The 18,809-nt window shown below is 37.3% G+C and overlaps 1 long non-coding RNA gene across 2 annotated transcripts in view; it reads left to right on the forward strand.

Annotated features, from left to right (window-relative positions):
• The window catches only part of LOC149918282 (uncharacterized), a 30,888-nt gene extending 12,487 nt beyond the window's left edge, over window positions 1-18,401 (forward strand). The window contains exon 4 of one of the 2 annotated variants that reach the window (XR_016466514.1): window positions 18,340-18,401. This is a non-coding gene — a long non-coding RNA (uncharacterized LOC149918282). Of the gene's footprint in view, window positions 1-8,420; window positions 8,505-18,339 lie in introns of those variants that run through there. The other variant, XR_016466515.1, reaches the window with a different exon arrangement.
• The last annotated feature ends 408 nt before the right edge of the window (window positions 18,402-18,809 follow it).

The following is an 18,809-nucleotide window of genomic DNA, read 5'->3' on the forward strand; positions in this document are numbered from 1 at the left end:
CTCTGCTGAATGGTTCCTAGTTCTTTCTGATAATACATGGCTTGGGGAAATAGGTACCTTTCAGAGGCTTTCTCCTTGCCTCACCAGCATCCCTGTTGGTGTAAAAGGCAAGTTAAAGTACCACATGGGGGAATAATTTATTAAAAATGTTGAAGTCATGGTAAAGTTTGTAAAATGTGAGCAGAGCAAGGACAATCTGACTGGGGGAAAGAGAGATGGAAGGGGACAGTGCAGCCATGCAGGTGCAAATCTCACACTTGATGTGTGCCATTGGTACTTTTGCTTGCACTTAACAGAGCTGCAGGAGTATTTTAAAGATCTTTACCTCCTACTAAAAAAAATATCCATGTTACTTTATGATATTTCATTTAATGGCAAGTTCTCAAAGAGAAGGTATTTGAGATGCATAATTCTTATCATTTTAAGCATGACTATTTGGAAGACCTTTAGAGCAGGGGCAAATGAAACTCAAATCCTCTCAAACATGACAGGATTTTGAACTTTTAACAATCTCCTTAGATGAGCCCTGTTGCAACACGAGGCAAGAGAGGAAATCCACAGTAATACTTTGTCTTCTACTGAGTCTTATGAGATGGGTTTGTCAATGACATGTCAGACAGGCTGAAGGTTTCATGTAGGCTCTTGAATAAACATGTATCTCAGAAGCTAAATAAAGTATCAACACTCTAGAGAGGCGCCAAAGGCAAAGCACACCACAGATTTTACAATTAAAATAGATAGATTAAGCTACTAACTTAGCATACTGGCTTTACATTTTTGTAGGCATCCAACCATTATCATGGCTTGCATAGAACCTTAATCTGGATAGTGCAAAGCAAAGAAATGGAGTTCTGCAATGCTAACCTACACCCCAACTAGAGGTTTATCTCCAGATCAGATGGGAGGGATTGGAGGAGCCCAGTGACCTCCTTCCTGTGAAGTGGTCCAGAAGCTCCTTTGCAAAGGATAGGTGATTTGCATTGTGTGACGCTGAGCATATGATGATTTTTAGTCTGTGATACATATGATCAGGAAGCTTCAACAGCCTTGATCTAGAATATAAAGAAAAGCAAAGAAACAAAGACAACTGATTTTAAATGAATGCACTAATGCTGGTAAACTCGATATCCTTATTTTTCATAATGAAATAATTAACCAGTTGGTAAAGCAGAAGAAGCAGAGAGAATCTGGATAGATGAAAAAGACTGATAACCAAAAAGCATACTACACTGGAAAGCAGTTTAAAGTTACTGTTATACAAATAGAAAGGGAAAAATAATATAGACTGCATAGGGGAAGAGGCATCCTTGTTTCAAGGTGTACATAGTGGTGGAAATTGTGGAACCAAACTACGACGTAAAATTGCAGTTCTGCAGTTGTTTTTTAAATATAAATGGGGAAAAGGTACATCAGCAAGGACTGAAGGTAAATTCTTTTTCACTGTGTATTTTTTGTTAGAAATACACCAAGTCATCTCCTATTAAAATTAGTTTTAATGTGAAAGATCATGTTCACCAAGTATTTTAAGATCTTTGTGCCACTCTTATTTTTAAATCATTCCACCAATAGTGCCAAAAGAAACAAATGTTTTTCTTTTTCTTTTCCGTTTTCTTCCCCTCTTACCTAAGAGTTAATGCCATTCAACAAATGTAGTCAGTTTTCAATAGTAGTATATATAAATCCATGTGAATGCTCTAAAATGTTGATTTTCTTGTATAAGTTAATTTATTGGCTCATAGTTAAATTGTAATTCTAATAGTTAAATTGTAGGAATTGTGTTCTTATGAAAAAACATGTTGCAACTTTTCAAGCATTAAAAATTTTATCATGAACTGCACCTCTAAGGCCTTAGTGCACAATCCAGTAGTTTTGCAGGCAAAATATTCACATGCAATTTAAGGTTGCTCTTTTTAAAAAACTTTATTGTCCATATGTTATTACAGTAAATCGCATATGTTCAGTGTTACAGAATGGCTTGAGCTTCTCTCCCTGGTCTCTCGACAGTAACTACCAAAGTAGATACTTGAAAGTTAACTTGCAAAAGAACTTAGAAGCAAAATTGTACAAATGTACCAGAGTTCTTGTATTTGATTGAAAAATGGATAATAGAAAGAAAAGAATATTGTGTAAAAACAATGTTGCTTCTGTGGTAAGTAGTGTTCTTTTATGATTTCCAGCCAGCTTAGTGATTTGTTGAGACAAACTTCTCTGACACAGGTGATCCTAGATCCCAACCATCTCTTGTTAAAAAGGCATAAAAAGAGATTAGCATACAGCCAGCAGGGCTCGTGCAGTGGATTCTCCTGGCTCATCTTGAAGTGCTCCAGTGAGGTCTGGCTTGTTTTGCACTGTTCAGGATCATTTCTTTTGCCACTCATGGAAGTCTCAATGATTTAAAAATAATAATAGCACAAATAGAACACATGACCTCTAACCCTTTCCTCTTTGATTAAGTCTCATTTTATAACAAAACTATGACTAATGTCTCTTCCTTTGCCTTCAATAAACTATCATATAATCTGTCTATTATTCTTAATATCCTCTTGCCCCAATAAGACATTTGTGTTTTGTTTGGATTCCCCTGAATGGGGTGAATATTATATCTATAACCTACTGGAAAGCATTTCTTCTTAGACATATTGGCAGGCCTAATTTTGTTTTTACAGGTGTTTGTACTTGGAAAGGGGTTAGCCACAGTCTTGAAGGCTCTACCGCACTGGTACATCACAGGAGCACAGTGTGCTGTGGGTCCTTGAGCTGTTAACGGGAGGCAGGGAGGGAAAGTTAAATTAATCATTTATGCTTTATTTATACTTTCTCCTACTTGTGGAACTGGACAAGCGGATGCCAGTTTTCCTCAGCTAAAGGCTGTCTGTGTGACATGATGTTTGATATCTAGCAAAGCATAATTTATGCAATTTGCATTATAAATCAAAATGAACAGGAATTGCTGCAGTGCTTCAGTTCTCTTTGTCAGCTGGGCAACCTAACTATAACCCCAAAACTTGTCTTGAGAAATTTTGCTTTGAATTATTCTCAAATTCTGTTGCTCTTCTTATTTTTGTTAAGATTTCTCTTTTCATTCTGTTATGAAATCTCAGTCATGACTCAATTTAGTAGATTCTTTTTGGATTCAATTGAGGAACCTTCTTCTGGAGTGAGTGATACTTAACTACTTGATCCAAGCTAGCAAGCAAGAGGAGACAAATTTTTCTTGCTTATTACTTAATTTTATTTTAGGGTTTAAAAAATTTCAAACAAAATAATTTCAAGATTTGAATTATCCTAGCTTAAAGAAATTGGCTATATTAAACAACTTTTTATTTATTATTATTTTTTAAAGAAACATAGACTTTTCAAGAATATGCTGAAATTTAGTTGAAGGCAATATGCTCATATTTTGCTGAACTGGATGTGTTTGTCTGTATTGTCATCCCAGCATGATATTACCACCTGAAAACTCCATGCTGAGGTGAGCTTAGCTTACAAATAACCTCATCATGTCCAAGGGATTCATGAAAACTAATGGGTCAGCAAAGTATCAGTCAGCTTTCCTCAGTCAAATTGCGGAAAGAACTGCCCCAGAAATGCACACATGGAGCAGAAAGAAAGCACTGACAAGCTGAGGAAGCAGTGGCCTCAGCTTCAACATTATCTTCAGGAAAGAAATGTTTGCATATCTGCTTTTAAATATATATATTTTTTTTTTCTCACCAGAGACTCCAAAATAAGGAATTTATGTTATCTTTTACTGGTCACAGTGCAATCAGCCATAGGGATGTAGCAGACAGGATGAATCCTATGACTGAAGATGACAATTCAAGAAGTCCAATTTCTGATCTCAGATAAGATCAGTGCAAAGAGTGACTGTTCTGCAGAGAAGCAGCACTGAGAATGTAGTGATAACAAAGCCAGCAGCACTGAGCACAGGTCACAAAACAGCCGTAGATGTAGAGTTAATGTGGGCCCTGTCTTTGCCTGCCAGTAGCACTTTGAACAAGGTAGAAATGGGATGTATTTTTAAGTAAAATCATTACTGTGGCAGGAGTGTAGTTCATTATAATTACTTCATTATTTTGGAAAGTTCTGCCCTTTCTTTTGACATAGCTAGTAGCTATTTCAGATATCAACTTTGATAAAATATTAGATTTGGATATAAATGCTCTTATTTCTTGCAAAGATAGAAGTGTAGAAAATCTGTGAGTGATTGTATGCTGGGATTTAATAGCCCAGTGTATTTGCATTCACAGTGACTATGCTCTGATCTAAAACTGAATTGTATGTGCTCAGAAGCTGTTAAGTGCTGAAGTAGCCATGCATGTACCAGTATGACTTTATGTGCACAGTAAGAGGTGCTGATGCATTGCACCTAAAAGGACGTTGATAGACAAATGAGTTTGTTTCAAGGAGGCTCATGTTGAAGGCTTCTGGAGTTTAGACTTTAGGGGCCAGGCATTACTAAGGAATTCTAGTAGGATAAACATGCAGGCTTTGTTTTATGGATGTATAGGGTAAATTTAATAGTTAAAAAGTAGTTTAACACAGAGAGTGATATGCAGCTCATGGGAATGTGCACTTCGGGTGTAGGATATGTAGTGAGTCTATCTGCAAAAGCAGAACATCTGAACAGGCTGTACTACTTTGAAAGGCAGCTCTTCCAGGCTTCTTCACTATGTCTGTCTTATTAAACTAAGAAACTGTCAATGGCAGATACTTACGAGAGATAAGATGGCATAAAAGTATTGCCACCTGCCTGCCTGGAGGTCAGTGGAAAATATATAAACATGGATTTGTGCTGCAAAATTATTCCTCAGAATGTCACTGCTTTGTTATTCTGAGACAACTCATGTTTAAGGAAAAGTGGAGACTACATGTCACCAAATATAGTTCTACATGATCTTATTATGAAAAAGAAGTGAATAATAAATTTCAGTTTGGCATTAAGAGCAGTTTCTTATAGATAGTGATATAAACTCATGGAATAATATTTCTAGGTAAAAAAACAGGATATACCAGAATTCTAAACTTTTGAATGAGTGTAAATAAAACCATTGGAGAAAATATTCTAGGCTGTCTTTTCACTTTGTTTTGGTCAGCAACAATTTTCTTTACTTCATTTTGTTAAAGATAGAAGTCTGGACACAGATTAACAACCAATAAACCAAATTTTAGGGTTCACAGATGGGAAGCAACACTCTATATTTATAATCATATTTCTTATACTCTGTTCATTTTTCTGCTGTTGTCATGTTTAGAAATGTTGTGTGTCCTGAAATGGCTATATTCATACTCTTAACCAAAAGCATATTTTTTTTTCTGAGAAACTCAGTTCTTAATGTTCTCTTTTAATTTCCTTTCAACACATGGAAGTAAATGGTCTCTTAAAATGTTCAAATTTACAGCAAATATTTCTACATAACTCCATGCTCGCAGATTTTTTTTCTCCTGATATTCAGCTGCTAAGGGCTAAGGCTGCTCAGTGTTTTCTTAAGGTGATACAGGAAACAAGAAATCTCTGTCCATCTTAAAACTGTTTCATCCTCATACTTGGACTTTTTTAGCTAATCTGTAGTGCAGTGGCAGAATTTCACACCATTATGCATATCTTCACTACCACCACCTTACTCATTCTGCAAAGTCACAGATAAGAGGGCTGAAAAATCAGGGACTACAAAACTCATAGCTATTTTAAAAGCAAACAAACCAGGAACCCAGGGCTCCACTAACATCTGCAACACACATGCAAACTTATTTTTATTCATCTCTGTTGACCTTACTTCCAGTATGCTCATCTGCAACATCATTCCCATTCTTCTTCTGCAGGAGGTCTGTCAGACAGGTATCACCCGGACTTTGCCATCTAACTTTCATGTGTGCAATGTCTTTTCCAATTTTGTGCTCTGCCACAAGCCACCAGCCATGTGCTCTTGAACAACCTTTGCTTTTGGTTTTTAGATTGTGTATTTTATCCACATAACAAAGTGATGAGACATCCCAGGTATGAATGCTGTTTTGTTTCTAAGACCAAGCTCTTCAACAAGCAAGATGCTGTGACTCTGCTCTGCTGTGTGCCAGTCCCTTCTATTGAATGTGGAGATCTGCCATGGAGAAGCAGTCTGCGATCACGTATTGATATACCACAGACCACAGGGGAACTGTAAGCTGGTGCTTACTGACTGTCAAGTGCTTAAATTTTCAAACAGAAATATTACTCTTTCAATGTAGGTTTCTGCTTAGAGGATATATGCAAGTGGTGGTTTTTTATTTTTGTTTTGTTTTGAATTTCTCCTTTATTTTTTATTTAAATAGAAGAAAACAGAGATGCAACTATAATTACCTTAAGCTACAACACGGATTTCTCTCGTTTATACTACAGAGCATATTATTACATCAGTTTGAAACAGATGGACATTATTCTTAGAGTGGAAATGTTCTGTAGAGAATATCTATAGTTTGAGAATGTGAGAGTTATGATTATTTTTCTCTCTCTCTTTTCTTTTCCTGACGTGTCTTCTAGTGAAGTCAGAATTAAGCTAAATTTTGTCTAGCAAAGAGAAGATGTTTAACCTCATATGCTTCTCTTTGACAAATATCAAGAAGAAGAGGTGATGAGACCTCTTGAAAAACATTGGCAAGTATCTGATTTAATGGAAAGCATCAGGCAAGCTAAAAGTCGAGGTAGTTATCATCTCTTGTATAATAATCACTGACATGAAGTATTCTCTTGAAATCTACTTGCTTGAGAATAATGCCCAAGATTGAAATGATGGATGCACAATGAAACTATTATATCCAGATGACGAGAAATAAGAGCATACTGTTTAAAAGGGGTAGGTGAAGCACCACAATAAAAAGCTTTAAAAAAACAGTTGTGATTTCCTCTTAACTTTAGAACTCTTTGAAAATCACAAAAGAGTGAAAACAATTACAATCTAGAAGTATGAAGCAAGTTTTTTATGCTTCCTTTTATGCCAGGAGCTGCTGAAAAGCAATAGAGCAGCTCCTGTATAAGAGATGAAGGTAAGTCTGTCTATCCCACAGAACAGTCAGTATTTTCATCACTGTCTGATTATTATGAATATTTATTTTAGCACTAGTGATACGCTTGATTCTGCATACAGGCACAAGGATAAAAGAATAAAACTTACATAGCTTACATTTAAAATGTAGACTTTTAGGACTGTAGGAACCAGAGATATATAGAGAGAATTTAATTATTTGAAATTCTAATTAAATCTCTGAGGCTCTTTCTTGGAGAAAGTATGTTTTTCAGGCAGGTCTGAACATGGGATAAGGCTGTTAAAACCTCAGTTCTTGTTGTTACTTCATGTAGTTCACTTCCTGCTATTTCCAGTAGTCTCACATGAAATATAAAATAGAATACATGTATAGTGTAATTGCTCTGCAGTATAATACATTGTTCATAATAGTGTCCCAGACTACTTCTTTTAAAAACAACACTCAGCTTAGGGGGTCTAACAAAGCAGAAATTAATTTAGTGTCCTCTCAAAATTTAAACAATATCCACCACTCTCAGCCCAGTATGTCAGAACAATGCCAGATCTGCATACTCTGAAATGTGGAGTGCTATTGTCCCAGTGAAACTAATAGTCACAGTGTGATTTTTCAGTACTTGTAAAGGCTCATGTGCTGGCCAAAACAAACGCACTAACTGAGAACAAGAATCAGCTTTTCAATGTGTAAGAATTGTAATCCATTATATTTAAGACCAATACAAGGAAAAGACGATTGACCAGAAACTGTGCAGTTAAGGAATCTATCAACATTTCCATTAGGAAGTCTTATTACTGATCTTCAAAAGAATATTGAACACTTCAGTGAAAGAGTAGCTAGTGCATGTGGTCAACAGCTATTTTTACAGCTCCAGTATACATTACCAACCAGTTCTTCCTTTCAAGTAACTACAGCGTGTTGTAGCCTTGTCCTTTATTAAACAAATGCATCTTCTCTCTGCAAGAACAGGGAAAAAAGCCATGAAACGAATGTGGTATGTTTGTTCAATCTCCAATGAAACCATTCCCAACTATGGCATGGGACAACAGCTAATGGTTTTAAAGTGAAAGAAGATAGATCTACATTGGATATAAATAAGAAATTTTTCACAATCAGGGTGGTCAGGCATGGGAATGGGTTGTTCAGAGAAGTTGTGGGAACTCTATATAAATTGTGTTCATGGCCAGGTTGAATGGGGCCCTGGGCAACCTGGGGAGGTATGCAGGGTGTTTGGAACTAGGTTACCTTGAGCTCCCTTCCAACACAAATCATTTTATGACGACATGATTCCATGATTTTATATCAATTAAAAATAATTTGCTACTATTTGAATTCCTGAATGTCAAATCTCATACTGATGGGTTTTTTTTGTTACTTTTTTTCCTCCTTTTCTTAAGTAACAATAGCAATAGCAGCTGAATTTCTCTGAGGTGTCCTGTTACAAGTGCTTACGTGGAGGAAGTCTGGATCCTGCTATAGAAGTCCCTGGGGAACAGAATGACTCAAATTTTCAGGCCTCCTCACCTGCCCCTACTCACACATTACAACTTGAGTCATTTTTTTGGAAAAAAAAAGTTGATGTCTATCACTGCAGACTTATGTCTTACAGCGGGATTTGAAAGCAAAGAAGAACTTCTACAAGAGAATTTGTATCACCTTGGGTAGGATCAACTCCTTCATTTGCAGCCAGGTTCAAAAATCTTTCAGCTAAAGACCAATTCCTATTGGCATCAGAGGAATTGAAAATTAATTATGTCCACAGTGAGAAACTGTAGAACTAGTGGGAAGAAAACCAGTAAAGTTGTTTTCTGAGTGGCCTTTGGGAAAACAGTGGGAAGTTGTTGGTGAGTGGAACTTTTCAAGAATAAAAAGGACACTCAAAATCCCTAATTAACTTTAAAGTGAGTATCCCTGTTAGTGCCACACTTTCCTTTATTAAAAAAATAAAATAAAATAAAGATCCAAACACTTTGTCAGGTACTTCGGGTACTTGCCACTGATTTTATTAGAACTGAGAAAATTTACAGCACAGACGGATGTGGTTCTTCAGGGAGTTTTTACATCAGGAACACTTTTAATTTGTTGATGGGAATTATTATTTACTTCCTGGAAATAAGAAGTGTATATAAAGTCTGATAGTTTGATTTCTGCCTGTAATGAGTACAGTGGCCCTGTACAGATTGGCCCAGGGCCAGTTTTTCATACTTTTGGGCTAAGGCTAAACCTCAGCTTGAAAAATTGCCTTGCAAGCACTAGAGTAAGAAGTGATGGGAAATATGTTCTCCTCTCTCCTTGCTTCACCTCCTAGATAGGGCAATGAGGATGTAGCAAAAATATCCAAAAGACACTGTATGTAAGAACTTAAAGGTCATGAGAAATCTGTATCTTTCTGCCTCCTTCTTGGCCATGGTAAGCAGTAATTTCCCATGTTATCTTCCTTTTTGGACAGGATATTTTCATTATACACTAATCTTATATTGCACCATGGGTCATTCTTGCAGCATGGAAAGAAGATGTTAAGATGTCTCCTCTAACTTATCTTCATGAGAGCTGGTCCAGTTTGTGCCCAGCTATGAAATCATAGTTTCCCACACTGCAGGGATAACTCGAAGGAGGCAAAAGTATGTAAGTGCCTTTTGAAATTAAGGAGCCCTTGTTGTGCTGCTAATATGTTTTCAGACTGTTTTTGCTGCATGCAGGCATTGTCAATCAGCTTTGAATGTGAAGAATCAGGTTGAAATAGTAGAGTTTTACAATAGTTTTTCAGTGCTGCTCTCAGTGTCAGGTGTTACAGACACTACACCTTGGATCAACTGGGTAGCAGGAACAAGATGAGATTTTGGAAAATGCTGTTCTGCTTGGATGGGAAAAGCTGAGTTTCCCAATACTGTATTGAAATGCATTATTATAACAATTATACCATTTCAAATTATCAACCATTTTGGAAATCATAGCTCAAGTTCTCCAAAACATTCAAGTGGGAAATGAAATTCTAGCCAAAGTTAGCAGTAATCCTCAAGAAGTACCTGACTTTAGTCACAGTGAAAATGTACACCTGGAATCAGAAAATCCTCAAACAAGGCTACAGCTCCATGGGCATGTATGTGTGCACCTGGGGTCTAGATGAATGTGTTTGCTTTTAAATAGTTTTTGCCAATTACAGAAGCCCTGAAATGAAAGCACAGGACTCTAGGGGTATCAAATGCCCATGATACATTATCAAATTAATGACGCGCAATTAATGATGATGGGAGAAAGCTGCTTCAGGCATCCCTGGTGGGAATTCTGATAGAATGCCAGAATCTGACAGATATAAATTGACTTTAATAAAAGTCACAACAGGAGAGCTGAGACCTTAATTACCAACATGCCAATACTCAGTGAGTTTGAAATATTTTGGTCTGAATGCAACTATTACTGGCTTTACTATTCTTAAAAATTAAAAAAGAAAGAGAAAGCCATTAAAAACAAAGGTAGAAATTATGAAAAAAGAAATAGAGGTGAGAATTAGTTCTAACATTCATGTTCATGCATTTATGTACACTTTCTTTAATAAAGGCCTGAAGAAAAATGGTCTCTTGTGACCAGATTTAAAAGAATTTATGTCTGTTTCTTCTGCTTTAACCTCACTAGCTCAGTTTTGTATCTCTCATAAAATTGCCAGATCAGATATGCCAAACAAACAGCATCTCACACTTCTATAATTTATTCCAATACTTTTGAGCTTAGCTTTGAACATGCCAGGTTAACTTGTATTAAATATTTTCATAGAATCATGGAATGGTTTGGGTTGGAATGGACCATTAAAAAGCATCTGGTTCCAACTCCCCTGCCAAGGGCACGGGCACATTCTACTAGATCAGGTTGCCCAAAGGCCATCCAATCTGGCCTTGAACACTTCCAGGGATATTTTCATTTACTTTTCTCTTATTATCTGTTTGTTCTCAGTTTGTGGCCTTGGTATAGCAAAGGTAGACTTCTAGAGGTATTTGAGAAGCAACTGCCATAAATTAATTCCTAAAAATATGTTATTCTTAACTAACAAAGCCAAGAATCTTTTATACAGAGTTCTACAAGCAAGGGTTAAAACATTTTTAAGAGAGCTGTTCAGTACTCCATCAATATGTATGCGAAATGCATCATATATCACCCGGGAAAATGATTCGATCCAAGTTTTCAAGAGTTTCTGTCTTTATTTTTCTTAGATGCAGATATTGTTAAAATTTCAGAGCTGTAGAATCAGAATCTCAGAGTGACTCTAATTCTGATTTTACAGGGTGGCATATTGCTTTGAAATCTTTCTATGTCTGGTTGTTTCCCAAATCCCCAGCCCTGGAAGTATAAGAAATTTTATCTCAGTATGATGTTTAGTGCTGTGGGACCTTGTTTCTAAGAAAGATATTTTTCTCAGCTAATAAAAACATAGAAAAATAATAATGATTCTTTTAGAATTAATTGGCCTCAAAAGTGCTTACAGAACCGTAGAATGCCCAGTGAGATATGGGAAAATACGAAACTACAAAAGATAGTGGTGAGTTCACTCAGTGCTCTGACCTGCTTCTGAATCAACAGTCCCAAGAAAAGATGTAAAAGACAATCCTGAGTATAGAAACTATGGTTTAACAACAAACTTCAGACATTATTTTCCACTTTGTCATTTGCAATCTATACATGTAATTAAGCATTTATGCATAATCAGTTAAAAGGTCTGTGTACATAATTCACATTAGCTATTCACTGTATGTATATGAACACAGAAAGATACTGCTAAAGTGACAAGTATCAAAATCAGAATTCATTACAAACAATGCTCATTGTTTAGCAATTAACAGTGTGAACTCCTTTTGCATTCTACTAGACAGAACAGAGATACTAAGGTATCTCTGAACACCTTTATAAAAGTTCCCATTCAAAAAGGTCTTATACTGCCTGTTATGTATTTTGGAAGATGTAGACCCTTAAATGTTTGCCATTTACCAAATCTTGTTAGAGACTGTGTTAGTGCCAGGAGTACAAATCTGTGATTGAATTTTTCTTTTCCTAGCTAGAATTTTGTATTACTGTATCCAAACTTACTTCCGGTAGTCGTTTTCTCCCACTTATTTAAAGGCTCAAACTCGTCTAAGACAAGTTGCATTAGAGAGATTTTTTTTTTTTTTTCCTAGACAGCTCCAGGATTTTCTTGATGAAGAGAAAAGTAAATCTGTATGTCATCAACCCAGAATAGCAATTTAATGAATGGCTTTCCCCAGAGGCAAGGTGCGCACGCTAAAAAATATACAAAGCACCAACCAACCTAGTTCAGATCCCTTTGGGACTTCACAAAGTGTAAAGTGTAAAAGCAAAACAAGGACCCCGCTTGTATCAAAAGGGATCTTGAAATACAGTTTTTAAGAAGGCTTATAAGAGAGAAATTCATCTTTTCCTTTGTTTATACACGTCTTTTCCTCCCAGCACTTTTATTCTGAGAGCAGGTTATACTTGTTATTGACAATGAGATAGATACTCTTTTAGGCTTTTCTTCAGAGGAGCACTGAAAATCAGCCACTGAGATGTTTATTTGAGAGCTGAGGCTGGGGCAGAGAAAATAAACACTGTCAATATGTTTGGTGTTAAGGTGAATGGCATCAGGTCCTCCCAGTTTGACTTGTAAAGTCTCAGCCACAGCGTTCCTGCGTGCTTGTGTTTTAGTAGGCCGCAGACTGGCCTCTAAAAGGAAGGGAAAAGTACATGATGTTTGTACAGCTGAAAACAAGATGAAAAACCGCAGGCCCCCTCTCACACTCCATTAGACCCTAAAGTCCATGGAGTACTGCACTCAACACATAAACACTCAGTTTGTGGAAAACTTTCTCAATGTGTGAAAGCAGGGAACAAAGCCTGGAGTCAGAACAATGAACATCTATGTAAGGAGCGAGCCGTCAGTGAAAACGCAACGGTGATACTCATGTAAACAAATGGCTGACATTGGAGCACATTAATCACAGTAATAACTCCCAATAAGAACTCCTGGGAATGAATCTTGATATTCAGAGAGGACCGTGATGTGCAGTCCGCAGATGATGAAGGCATTATTTTCTTCTTGCTTTTCATGAACTGAAATAAAAAGTAATGTCTCTGACATACACTTGACCTTGGAACAGGCAACAGCAGGGCCTGAATCTACCTGCACTTTGCTGGTAACTCTTCTGCTGCAAGGTTTTGTCAGAGCGTAGTGAGATTAAATAAATAAGTAAAAGATTAAATAAATAAGAATACATGCTTGATGTACAGTGGTATGCTTTGGGCTCTGCTTCAAGCCATCTTCACTCCACTACCATCTACAATAACAAGACAACACTGAACTGTCTCATTACTTTGCAATAGCAAACATAGAATATAGAGAGAATAGTTAAAATCTGGTGTAAAAACCTTCCTGCTCTGTAAAGAACATTCACAGCTTTTGCTCACTGAACTCTCTGGGGATATCTAGCTACAAGTTTCCAGAACCTCAACAGGTTGTGAGTCAGACGTGTGATCAAAATCACAGCATTCTAATTTACATTGCACAAAGCACTGACCTTAAGACAAACAGGAAGGTGACAGATGCAGTGTTTTTCAGGCTTGCAAATGGATGAATGTTCTCAGCAAAATACTTTTTCCTCCCAAATTTAAGAAAAGATTAAAAAATTTATTGCTATTCAAGCATTAGTATTGTTTCAATACTGACCAGAACTCCTGAGTGCTGCATGTCTGCAAACAACTAAGATCTTATTCTTCCAGCTAGCAAATTTATTTAGCTAAGGAGGATCAGCTGTTTAACTTGAATGGTCAGACTGTGTCAGCAGACAACTTAGTTACGTACAGCCTCTTGTTCAATCACTGCATTTTACCACTACTCTCTCACCCTTTAATCTGGGTATATGAGCTGGAGCTGCAATGAAGACAGGGTGAAAGGGGCATGACAAACAGAAGAAAATATGCCTAAGCCCTACCAGCTGCTGTGAAGAAAGAGGGGCTGAAGGTTAACAGGAGTAGACAGGGCAGGAAGCAGCCACAGTTGGAAGGAATCTGAGAAAGAGATCCAAGGAGGAGATCCCTTTGAGTTTCAAAATGCCTCTCTATTACCCCGTGGGGCTCCATTAATAACAGCATAGCCTCTGATCAATTTGTGAATGAATTAAAGTTGATACAGAGATTGATAATCCCTTTGCATAATTTGTTGATATCTTGAACCAGTTTTTTAAGGGTTTGCAGGATAATTAAACAGGATAATTTAATGAATTGTTTAAGGTTTGGTATTGAAGCCTTCAAAGTGACTCAGGCTCCCAGTGATTATCTCCAAATGCTGGACCTCTAAATATATTCCCTGACCTTCAGAAGTACTGAAACAAACTTCTTCCCATGACTTTAGTAAGCTTTGCAGGGTGCTACCACAACCTCTAAAAATCAAGCTGATTTTCACTGGTGTGTATGTGGGTAGGAGGATTTAAAGAGCCTGGCTGTAGAAAATCAGATGTACTAGATGTGCTTCTCTGACTCCTTGCAATGATACCCTTGCAGCATTTTTAACTCCCACCAAAAAGGGTGAGTTAACTCTGGTTTAAGTGTGATTCCTCAGGTTGGCTTGCCTACATCTCTTTCTTCAGTTTCATGTGTTATTAAAATGCACATTTTTTAGATTTTACAACTTTCCATTGCTATGTGCTCAGCTCAGTCTCTCATTAATAATAAACAAACAAAAAATTTTTCATAGAATCCTTAGAGTTGCAAGGGACCTCTGAAGTCCACCGAGTCTAACTCCTCTGCAATGAACAGGGACACCACAGCTAGATCAGGTCACCCAGGGCCTTATCCAGCCTCGCCTCCAGGGTCAGGGCATCAACCACATCACTGGGCAACCTGTTCCAGTACCTCACCACCCTCAATATAAAAGACAAAGACTTTTTTTCTTATTATCTAATCATCCCAGTCAGGAATATGGACAAGATTGAATCAAGATTTGTTTTCTACATCCTGTACAGGTTTTGAGGCTACATGTCCTAAACAGCTTAACACATTAGGGCACATGGCACAAAATATAAACAAGCATATATTATACAAGCACCATATTGAGGGCTGCAGCACAGCCCTCACATTATTTCAGATGCACTGAAATGAGATCTGCTTCCTAATTTAGCTGAAAATATCAGGTAAACATATGTAGGACCCAGAGAAATCTGAGTGAGCACTGGAGGGATATTGCATCCAGCAAGGTTAGAAGGGACTACTCATGTCACTCAGCTAAAAACTGTTCCCTGGATGCTGAGCTACTATGTCAGCTGAAACAGAGATGCTGCAGTGACCACTGCAAGTGGTGCCAGGACCAGTAATGGCCCTTACATCAATCAAGGTCCAGTGTCTTCCCAAACTGAGTCTGCTCTGCTGTAGAGCTCTGCTTTGTAATCTTAAATATCTGCTTTTATTTCTGACTTTACGGCAAGTCAAATGATATCAGTTGTTTGGCTAACATTGCTGCAGTTGTAATTAATACAGTTTCTAGCCATCAGATTTTCAGAATTTTGAAGTGTGAACATTTAGTGCTTCAAGATGAAAACAACAAATCCGGAGCATATTTATTTTGGCATTTAAATTTTGAAATTCAACAACCCATCTCTCTATTTTGAGGCGACTGCAGAAACAATACGTTATAGACACAATAAAAAAAAGAATATTCCAAAGTTTTTAAACAGCCTTTTGTGTTTCCTGTTGCTTTTAGTACTTCTGATTCATTAAGTAAAAGACAAATTCTCAGCAAACTCTGAGAGTTCTCCTTAATTTCCTGAGCTAATGAAAGTCTTGAAATAGAAAGAAATGTAGTGCAAATATTATCTGAGATAACATACAGGAATTCACATCTCAACTTATATTTTCACATTTCTCAATTTAAGATATATATTTTTGTTTAAGTTCTTTACAGAAAAAAATTTAAAGAAGTGAGTGGCATTTGCTGAATAATGTTTAAACATTTTTGTAACGAACCTCCCTTGCAGTCCCCCCTGACAGCATTAAGTCTCTAGCACAGAAATCTTCACATTCTCCAGATGGTAGCATAAATTTTCAGGTCAAGTGATATTAAAAATAGATAATAGCCCAGACCTCATGAGTCTCTACAGAAAGACTAAACAGTCACAATAGGGAATATCATTGTTTTGGTTTTCTTTATGAGGTTTTATGTACTCAGCTGTTTCTTCGCTGTGCTCTCAGTGCAGAGAGACCCTGATCATTCTGAATTCCAGTTCCACCTCACTTCCTACCCTTTATACTTTCTAAGCCCCATACCACACAAGTCAAGGGAAATATATCCACACAGCTGCACCATCAGCTCCTAATGTGCTCTCCACCGACGCTACTCCTGCTCTGCACTTCAGAGCATTTCCAACTAGCAAATGAGTTCTTGAATAACCTGCACTTATGGCTTCTTTAGAGGAATACAGACCACTCTGGGGCATTCTGCTGTTCTGATTAATGGATGAGACTTCTGTAAAAATCTACCAACACTAAACCATTTCAAGCACAGGAAGTTTTGATAGAGTGTCATTATTAATAAGATGTATCTTTGTGCAAGTGTATTTTGTAGGCAGACAGTAGCTGCCAGATAAAGGCTTGAACTTGTCTTAGATGGTCCCTCAGCAAGTCTATGAGGAACTATTAAAAAATGGAAGAAGCTTCAGAGCTGACTCAAATGCCCATCAACTATTTCTTCTTTTATGTCTGGTTCTACTTGGGCCAGGTCTTAAATAGATGTCTCTCACATGGCCACGGTCATTTGCAGTTCAGAAAAACAGCTTTTCAACCATGAAGGCTGCTTTTCACACCCAAGTGGAAATGGCAAACAGCCAAACAATGTGCACGATTTGTATTTACACAGTACTAATATTTTGGAAGAGAAAGAAGCTTTGTAGATTATCAGTTTCCTCTGTCCTGTAATGCCTTCAATTCACAATTGGTGCTTTTTAATTTTCTTCAAAAGTCAGAAGGTAATGAAGATAACAACCATTCTTCCATACTGCCCTCTTTCAGTGGGATAGATATGCCACTCATAGCTTAGTCTTGATGCCTGCTTTATTGTTACTGCCACTGCAGGAGATAAGTACTGCTGGCCAAGACACCAAAACGTGCTCAGGAACTGCAGTGAGGAGCTATTTTTAAGAAATAGATAAAGGCTATGCTTGTATTAGCAACTACTGTAGCCCAGTAGGAACAAATAAGAGGTCAAAGCAGTTGGCGCATAGGATCTGATATTCATTCTGTCCTCGTTACATGGGTTTTATTTCAGCTTCAGTAGAGATTATGATTCCAGATGCAAGCATTTGGAAGTTTAATTTTGGTTTCAAGGTTTAATTTCATCTGAAAATAATTCAGTTTGTGCATTCTGACATTGTTCCAAAAATGACCCACGTGGTAAGAAGGAGCCATCAGAGGACTTCTTCCAAAACTATTCTCCTGATCAAAATTATTATGTTAATGTAGACAAGGCTGTCAAGCAAAGAATGAAAGCAGATTTCCCTCCTGAAATACTGCCTGTTCAACTTCAATATTGTACACATAACCTTAGGAATATTTAATTTCCAACTTGCAAAGGTGGGCAAGGGAGAGTTCCTGAGCCTTTGGAAGCACAGATGGAGGTTCTGAACCGTTCCCATGAGCTGTGTGGTAACGTCAAAACACTCTCAATAAATTGTGCTGCACTTCCTGCCACAGTAATAGATGTATCTCTGTGGAAATGCAGTTGCAGTAATTGTCAATATATAGTCTATAATGTTATCATTTTACACAATGCCACTTCCATTGCATTGCCTTGTGTTCCCTTGAATTTAAAGCTATTTGATTTAGTATTTTCCCTTAAATGCTATTTGCTAGGCAGCTTTTCTTTACTCTTAGTTGTTCCATATAGGGATAAAGGTCCCAGGTGTAAGGGCCTGCTCCTAAGCTCATGTTTGTGTTTGCATCCCTTGTACCTATGCTTGAGATCCTGTTAGACAACACCCAAAGCAGCATGAGGTGCTCCAGGTGTGGCCACATCAACCCTTTGTAACTGGACACAGTGATCTGTTGAGATCTACGCTCTGTTCTTCTTTATTTACACTTCCCTGTGCTTTGTTTGCCTTCCTAACTACTACCAGACATCAGGTTGCTGTTTTTAAGTATCTGTCAACAGTTATCACCAAATCCTTTCCCTGATCAGTGTTCTGCAGGTTATGACTGCAGAATATACTTTTTACTGCTTTTGTCAACGTTCCTCTTGTTTTCTCTGTTTATTTAATAGCACGGTTAATCTCTGTCCATGCCTCCCTTTCATTTCAGGTTTGAAACATCTTCCCAGAATAGAAGCAGCCCTTCCCATCTGATGTTTTTGTTATGTGCCCATTCATAGGATCATCTTTTAGGAAAAACAGGGTGAGTTTAGCATTAAAATTCAGTCACAGTGATTATTACACAAATAACCTCTACCTTCTTAATACCATTTTGAGTTTATTTTGCATTTTATTCACACCCCCATAGTGAAATATTTCTATGCCTGCTGGTACTATTTTTGTTAGGCAATAAAACACATGAAATCACCTTTTGCATACTTAGTGCTTTAAGTTATACCTTACTCTTAAGTAATAGGATTAGCAAAGGAAAATAGCTCCAGGTAAGATGTATAAAGGGGAGGAGAAAAGGTATTTGAAAAAAAGGTTTTTATTTGTCTGGTGCTGGGAAAGCAGAACATCTGGTGAAAGCCTCTGTAGCACTGTGAGGTTCTGAGCCCTACTAAAGTTCTCATTACAGCT

This window comes from Phasianus colchicus, chromosome 4 (assembly GCF_987193195.1).
Source record: "Phasianus colchicus chromosome 4, bPhaCol1.hap1.1, whole genome shotgun sequence".
In the NCBI taxonomy this organism is placed as follows: Eukaryota; Metazoa; Chordata; class Aves; order Galliformes; family Phasianidae; genus Phasianus; species Phasianus colchicus.